The sequence below is a fragment of the Scylla paramamosain genome, chromosome 15 (genome assembly GCF_035594125.1).
Source record: "Scylla paramamosain isolate STU-SP2022 chromosome 15, ASM3559412v1, whole genome shotgun sequence".
Classification (NCBI taxonomy): Eukaryota; Metazoa; Arthropoda; class Malacostraca; order Decapoda; family Portunidae; genus Scylla; species Scylla paramamosain.
In genome coordinates, this window is record NC_087165.1 from 8,713,512 (window position 1) to 8,721,011 (window position 7,500).

Here is a 7,500-nt window from a genome sequence, read left to right on the forward strand (position 1 = left end):
TGTTGTGCAGTCAAGATATAGCCTACAGCCTCCTCACGCCATACCCCGGGGCCTCACCCTCCCTTCTCTTCCACACGCATATCTTGGGCTCGCTAATATCTCTCACGGCTTCCCTCATTTTACTCTCGTCTCTAATACCGCCTTGCCAACCTCCAAGCGCCGCCTTCCTGCTCCATAACGTCGCCTCATGACCTCCATCGTGGACTCCCATCAGTCTCACGCGGGACATTCTCTTCTATCAACGCCGCGCCACCCACGAGCCTATGGAATCTTGGCCCTCCCTTCACACCCACTCTGGCCACCCGCACCCACCGCACACTGCCGCCCTTCCCTAGCCACCATACATCCCCCAACAAACCTGACACACTATGCTCACCCTCGCAATCCAAACACACCACACCACCTTCCCCCAGTAGCCCATACACAACACAATCCACCACAGCAAACATTCTACTGCAGCGCACGTATCCATACTCCCTGTCCCCGCCATGGCCTGCCCTCCATCCAGCACATCACCCTCGGACGCTCCTTCTTACCTTCTTTACCCCAATAAACTCGAAGATAAGCTCGCAAAATGGCTTTCTTCTTTTATATTTTCCTGTGACTGATAAAGGCATCTGCGTGGGGCATGATGACCTCGGCAGCGTGGCTCTCTACCTCCCTGGCTCAGTGACCTTCCATCTAGACTCCCCCAGTCTTGATGGTCTTAGGAAGAGTGGCGTCTCCTTTCCTTCATCTACGGTGCCTCCCGTCCTCTCATCCTTTCAGTGTTAAGGCGACCTGTCCCCTCAGAGACGCCTTTCCAGAGAGTTACCGCCCTCTTGTCGCCCTGGGCAGTGTGGCTTCAAACAATACAGATTCTCCATCGCTTCTCCGAGTCATTTTTCATCGCTTCCATCCGCATCTCCTCCCTGCGCCACTAAGCACTACGGTGCACGCCACGAGTCAATCCCACCACCCACACATGAAGACACACACACACACACACACACACACACACACACACACACACATACATATACAGACACACACCATTTACAGGTCACACTGCCAGCCAATCACGGGTGGTTTAGCTACTGCCCTCGTGATATATAGACAGCATATCGTCTTTTAATGGCGCTGGTTAATGGGAAAACCTATAGATACTGGTATATGGAGGTCCACCATACACTGCATATAATAACGTGCCACTAAAGCTATATTCCGCCAAACACTGCGAAGTGAGATTGTCGCCACAACTCTGCTACAATCTCTCCCATGATGAACAATGATGGGAATGTTTTGTCCATCGTGCGAGGGACAAAATTCAACCTTATTCCGCCTCGTGCCCATGGACAGTGAGCCTAAAGAAGATATAGGAATGAAATCCATGGAAAATAAGCATACTGATATTCTATGCACGAAGATTTGATGGCGAAATTGTAAAACTTGAAATGAGGTAGATGGGGGTACTCAATGAATCGCTAAGGAATAATGACAGTGATGATACTACTACAACAACAACAACTACTACTACTACTACTACTACTACTACTACTACTACTACTACTACTACTACTACTACTAAAAAGAAGACGACGACGAAGACGAAGAAGAAAAAAATAAAAAAAGAGGAAGAACAACAATAATAATAACAAGAGGAAAAAGAATAAGAAACAAAGAAAAAAGAAAGAAAAGAAGAACTCGAACACAACCATAACTTACTTATTCTCCCACAGAAATTGACCACAAGGCAATTTCAGCAGTCAGGAGAGGAGAAACGTTGGTGATCAGGTCATATAACTCAACAATGTGTCAAACCGAATATCTTGAATAGCAATCCAATTAACGACAAGATTATAAGACCCATGAGGGGAAAAAAAAAAAATCAGGCGCCTGTACCAAAAGCTGACAGGTCACGTGAGGGGGAAGACACAGCTTATGGTGACAGGGGAACAATCACTTCATCTTATAAGAACGAGACAGAATAATGCATAACACCAAACCTGAAAGAGAGAGAGAGAGAGAGAGAGAGAGAGAGAGAGAGAGAGAGAGAGAGAGAGAGAGAGAGAGAGAGAGAGAGAGAGAGAGAGAGAGAGAGAGAGAGAGAGAGAGAGAGAGAGGGAACCTCACCTCTTCCGTTGTCTCGTCCAATCCTGCCTGAAAAGAAAGAAAGAAAATTATTGGCTGCAAAATAGACAAAATTAAAAGAATATAATCATCATGTGACAGGGTTAATATGATTTTGTTTGTGACAGGGTTAATATATTTTTGTTTATCAGAAATATATCGAGCAATTAAGTTCATCACTGTCTTAAATGGCTTCCGATTAAAATAAATGTGAAAGTTATATCTGCTATTCATTATCAATCTGGCAAACATTTGGTCTTTTGTGTAGCGTGAGCGTGATACCCCAGCCGTGGCAGCGTTTTGGGCCTCGCTGCTCCAGTTCAAGGCGGTCACACATACACACTGGCCTTGGAGCACACGCGAAGTACTTCACCTTTACCTGTACCTCTACCGATGCGCCGTGTCATGTGACTTGGGCGATCATGTCCCTCCTTGTTCGGTTGTCAGTTATGTGGATGGGATGTGAGGGTGTACATGCCAGGCTCTTGCTCTACGATTCTATCTATTAACTTATGTCTTTTTCTTCCCTCACCTCCTCCCTCTCTCTGGTGCATTACTTATGTTTTGTTTCAGTAATTCTATTTTATGAATTAAGAACATAAGAAAATAAAGGAAGGTGCAAGGAGTTGTTAGGCCTAGACGTGGCAGTCCCAGCATGAAACATACATACTTACTTTCACTTAATCATTCTCATCCATAAATTAATCTATCTTCTTTTAAAGCTCCCTAATGTATCGGCACTAATATCCTAATAACTAACCATACAAATATGTCTCCTTACAAAGATGCAGTGACACTCTTACACACAGATCAATCTATTCAGTTTCTTATTCCTAATATGTGTAAAATATGAATATGAATAGTGCGTAGAAAGAAGTATTGCAATTTCAAGGATACCTCATACCATTTGACAGCTTCTCATGGGTTCCTGTATCTTCCCTTATTTTCTTATGTTCTTATCTGAATCATTAGGGAGAGTCAAAACAAAATAATAAAAAAAAATACTATGGATAAGGATGGTAGATGGAAATAGGTAGGAATGTTTTATGCAAGGATGCTACCTGTAGGTCTCATGGGGTTTTGCAGCTTCCCTTATTTCCTTTTGTTCTTATGTTAGTGAAGATCAAGAGTGTGAGTATTTATGTTGCCACCAGCCTCGCAGAGAGTTCATCCTTTCTAGATTCACGTCTACTAACAAGAACAAGGGTGGTAATCTTAAATACTTTGTCTTGTTTAGCCAAAGATCAAGATTAAGTGTAAGGAGAGGGGGAGAGGGAATCACATATTAGTCCTACAGCGTGTTTTTTTCACGTGTTAGAGAAAAAAGGCTGCAATATTTCGTTACCAGTTCCTTATACAGCACTGGTATTGTAGACCACCTTTGTATGAATGTACAAATCATCACAGTACTAGTATTTCTTAGAAGACTGTGTTGCCTACTGTACTTTAATGCGATGGAGTCACAGTTATCACGGTATTACTATTACCTGAATGCCACGTTGCCTACAGTACTTTGCAATAATCAACTCAAGGCGTTCATCTTTGCCTTAGATACTGATTGAAACTACATGTAGATTTTATTTAGAATTTGACTGATGGCAACTTATTCCCCTTAACACATTTATAGCCAGCCCCACACACACACACACACACACACACACACACACACGGTCTATTCTAAATGATGCGTGGGTTGCACAGGTAGGCACAGGATCATGCTTGAGCAACAAAAACACCTCGCATTTAATGTAAAAATGTATTCTGCCCAAGGGTTATAGATAGACAGTATATTTAGGCACACTCGCATGTCTCTAAAGATTTGTAGATACTTTTGTCATCGTCAGGTTTCATGTGAGACCAGTTTCTACAGTGTTATTAATATAGAAAGAGAGAGAGAGAGAGAGAGAGAGAGAGAGAGAGAGAGAGAGAGAGAGAGAGAGAGAGAGAGAGAGAGAGAGAGAGAGAGAGAGAGAGAGAGAGAGAGAGAGAGAGAGAGAGAAATACACGAAGAAACTATATTCTGCCCACGTCATGCCCCGCCCAGACTGGCTTGTGATTGGCTACGAGAGCAAAGCCGTCGAGGCCTGCTATTGGCTGTGGGCGGCGCGCTAAGCCGGAGCTGCCGCCTCCATCCCTCTCCGACGCACCAAGTCCCAGCTAATGACGAGACGGGGCAGTCACGCCCGACAATTTAAGTCCTGGAAATGAAGGAAATGAAGGTCGTGGACGTATTTGGTGGACAGTGGTAGGCCGAGGCGGGGGAGGCACGCGGGGAGGCACGCAGAGAGAGGGGCGCGGGAGAAGACTAGCGGTGCTTCGGACGTCGAAAACTCATTTACGAGTCTTAAGCTGTTTCTCCGACGAAGCTCTGGTTTTGGGGGCGGCTTCTCTCTCTCTCTCTCTCTCTCTCTCTCTCTCTCTCTCTCTCTCTCTCTCTCTCTCTCTCTCTCTCTCGAGGCAATTATTGGTGAGACGGTGTTTGTGACAAGTGCACTTCGTTTCTGTGTCTGTCTGTCTGTCGGTCTCTCTCTCTCTCTCTCTCTCTCTCTCTCTCTCTCTCTCTCTCTCTCTCTCTCTCTCTCTCTCTCTCTCTCTCTCTGATGCCCAATAGATATCACATGTGCCTGTGACGTTATCGCCCTATCTCTAAGTGTCAGCCCAGGGAGATAAAGACCGCAGCCCTATTCCCCCATTCCCCATTCCTCCATTCCATCACTTTTCCCTCCTGCGTTCCCTCTTCTGTTTCTTTCACTTTTCCACTCTCATTAAGGTACGTCCCTTCTCTCCTTGTTATTCTCTACAGTAGTTTTCAATGTCTTTTATCTGTTTTTTTTTCTCTCTACCTTTCCTTCAGGTTATGTCATCCTATATTCTTATTAGTACCTACTTTTTTTTATTACTTATTGCAACACTTCCCTTCTCATTCTCCTTGTTTTTTTCTCTCTTTTACAGGTTTTATTGTTTTTTTTTCAAGTTCCTTCTATCTACTGTTCCCTCAAGCTGTATCTACTATCTTCGCTTCTACGTATTTTTTTTCATCCTTATTGCAACACTTCTCTCCTTACTATTCTTGTTAACTGTTATTTTTTTATGTTCTTTCCTATAACTGTTAATATTTTTTTTCCCAGTTGTTTTTGTCTACATGCTTCTCCTTCACGCTCTATCTTCCTCTATATTTGCTTCTACGTAATTTTTCTTACTCTTTCTTCTTGTCATCGTCTTTCTTCCTCCTCCTTTTCTCTTCCACAGAATTTTTCCTATTCATCTTTCTTTTTATGACATGACTCCCTCTATCTTCGCATCCACGTTAATTTTTTCTTACTCCTTCTCCTTATCATCCTCCTTTTCTCCTCTTTCTCATTTCTTCACAGTTCTTTCTGTCTATCTCCCCATCAGGCTGTAACTTCTCCTTTCGCTTCTACGTTAATCTTTTTCTTCCTCCTCTTCATCATCGTCCTTTCCTCCTCTTCCTCATTTCCTCACAATTCTTTCCATCTATCTTCCCTTCAGGTTGTAACTTCTTCTACCTTCGCTTCCACATTAACTTTTTCTTCTCCTCGTCATCCTCTTTTCCTCCTCCTCCTTCTCCTCCTCTCCTCTCCTCTCCTCAGGCACAGGTGGGCACGGCGCCGCGCCACGCCAGGACTCATACGAGGAAGTAATGAGGTGGAGGTAATCTGGGCCCGAGTTTTATTTCGTCGCTGGATTATCACGGACGATAACAATTTGGAGCCTAATTGATTAATCAGTTTGGGTAATCAGTTCTGGGATTGGCTCCTGCCCCACCCCTCACCTGCTGCTGCTGCTGCTGCTGCTGCTGCTGCTGCTGCTGCTGTCTTTACCTCCCTCATCCATCTGTTCACCACTTACCTCCTCCCTCCCTCTTTCTCTTTCTCTTTCTCTTCCCTCTCACTTGCTAGTTTTGCTTCTTCCTGCTTTCCCCTCCTCTTTCTGACTTTACTCTTGTACCAGACCCCCCTTTTCTCTTTCTTTTTCTCTTCCTTCTCTCACTTGCTAGTTTTGCTTCTCTCTGGTCTTTTCCTTCCTGACTTTTCTCTTCTACTAAACTCCCTTTCTCTTACCCCGCTTTACTTCTCCTTCACTTTCTGGTTTTTCTCCTCTCTTCTTTCTCCTTCCCTTTCTGAGTTTCCTCTTCTATCACACTCCCTTTCTCTTATTTCTCTTCTTCCTCTCACTTTGTTTTTTTTCCTTCTCTTTGTTTCCTTTCCCTTCCTGACCTCCCTTCTCTATACCAGTCTTTCTTTCTCTACTCATCTTTTTTATCTGTTTGTCTCCCTCTTACTTATTGGCTGGTTTTCCTCCTCTCTACTTCCCCTCCCCTCCTGACTTCCCTCCATTTTTTTTCTTACTCATCTATTCCTAGTTCCTCTACCTGTCTTGGTTTCTCTATTCATCTTTTCTGCCTGTTTATCTTCCTTTTACCTGTTGGCACATCCCATTGCAGTCCCCTTCATCTTGTATTCCTCTCCTCCTCTCCCTTTCTTCAGTTACTAGGTTTCTCTCCCTTCCTCTTTCTTTACACTCATCAGTTAGTTCTATCTCTCTTCTGCTTCCTGTTTCCTTTACTTCTATTCCTCCGTTTACTTCACTTTCGTCTTTCTGTTCATTTCCCTTTTTCATGTTTTTTTCTATGTTTACCTCTTTTATCTTTCTCTGTTTATTTTACTTTCACTTTGCTATTTTTCTCTCTCTTATTCCTCCGTTCCTTCCACTTTCTTCTCTCCGTGCATTTCCATTTTTCACGTTCCCTTTGCCATTTTCCCCTGTCCTATTTTTTCTGTTTCTTTTGCATTCCTCTCTCTGTCCATTTCATCTATTCATGTATTTATGTTATTTTTCCTCTCTCCTATTTTTCTCTGTTTCCTTCATTTTTCTCTCTCCGTTCATTTCCCTCGTTCATGTTCCTCCCGTCTCCTTCCCTTCCCTTCCCGTCTCTTCCCTTCCCGTCTCTTGTCGTCGCCGCCGCAGTATTCCTGTTGGAGCTTCTACATAAAACTTGTCTCATGATAAACTTTTTGGGAGCCAATAAACATGTTTGTTGGGACTATTCTTTTCCGTCGCTCGAGTGTCCTCATTAAAACTGTTTACACTCAAGACATTTCAGATAAAGCTGTTGGAAAATATACGAAAATTGGGTTGTCGCGCGTTACCTGCACTTTTTCCGGACGCTGTCTGTTTACTTGTACGGAGTGTGCAGGCGCGGCATTGCTGGGAAGTCGTGGGAGTCGTCACTATACACTAGTCTCGAAAGAACGAATTTACTCACTGTATTTCCATTGATTAACCTCCAATTGCAGAGAAAAACACAATTGATTTATTTAACGTGAGAAAGAGTACGAGAAAGAGAGATAAAATGAAAATAAGAAGAGA